This window comes from Bison bison, unplaced genomic scaffold (assembly GCF_000754665.1).
Source record: "Bison bison bison isolate TAMUID 2011002044 unplaced genomic scaffold, Bison_UMD1.0 scf7180017864500, whole genome shotgun sequence".
Taxonomy (NCBI): Eukaryota; Metazoa; Chordata; class Mammalia; order Artiodactyla; family Bovidae; genus Bison; species Bison bison.
The window spans coordinates 5,257,565-5,258,849 of record NW_011495059.1 but is presented as its reverse complement, the minus strand read 5'-3'; positions in this window follow the sequence as shown (position 1 = coordinate 5,258,849).

The window sequence follows — 1,285 nt, the reverse complement described above, 5'->3', positions numbered from 1 at the left end:
TCCCGGAGCTCACCCAAACTCATGTCCATTGAGTCGGTGATGCCATCCAGCCATCTCATCCTCTGTCATCCCCTTCTCCTCTCGCCCTCAATCTTTCCCAGCATCAGGGTTTTTTCAAATGAGTCAGCTCTTCATATCAGGTGGCCAAAGTATTGGAGTTTCAGCTTCAACATCAGTCCTTCCATTAACACCCAGGGCTGATCTCCTTTACGATGGACTGGTTGGATCTCCTTGCAGTCCAAGGGTCTCTCAAGAGTCTTCTCCAATACCACAGTTCAAAATAATCAATTCTTCAGCTCTCAGCTTTCTTCATAGTCCAACTCTGTTAGTTTCAGGTATAAAGCAAAGTGATTCAGTTATATTTACAGATACAAACATACATATATGTATATACATTCATTTTAAGATGCTTTTCTATTATAGGTTATTATGAGACACTGAATATAGTTCCCTGTGCTATACAGTAGGTCCTTTTATCTCTTTTATATAGAGTGGTGTGTATCTTTTAATCCCAACCCCCTAATTGGTTCCTCCTGCCCCTTTCCCCTTTGGTGACCATATATTTATTTTCTATGTCTGTCAGTCAATTTCTGTTTTGTAAATAAGTTCATTGTACCATTTTCTGGATTCCATATAAAAGTGGTATCATAGGATATTTGTCTTTGTCTGACTTACTTCACTTAGTATGATAATCTCTAGGCTCATCCATGTTACTGCAAATGGTGTGGGGATTTCATGCATTTTTATGACTGAATAATATTCCATTTCAGTCCATAATATTACTACATCTTCTTTATCCATCCATCTGTTGATGGGCATGTGGGTTTCTTCCATGTCTCAGCCATTATAAATAGTGCTGCTATGATCATTAGGGTGCATGTATCTTTTAGAATTAGAGTTTTTATCTTTTCCAGACATATGCCCAGGGATGGGATTGTTGGATCATATGGTAACTCTATTTTTAGTTTTTTAAGGAAACTCTATACTCTTTCCCTCTGGACTAAGTGTCTGTTGAGTGAATGAAAACAACCAGCCCAGCACCTGCTCACTGGCTGCTGTTAAGAACCAGTGGATCAAATAACTTCTGAGTGAATCTCTTTGAGGCTGGATTAGCTCATTTTTTAGTAGACTCAGAAGTCTCTAGGCCTTCCTTCTTCTGAGGTGTTGCCCTACATCACAGCAATCGTATAATTCACCCCAGTTCTACTTTCTGTATAATTTATATGTATGAGTTGGCTTGAGTTGCAGTTGACTGGTTCACCCGAAGTTGTGTAGATATTTAATT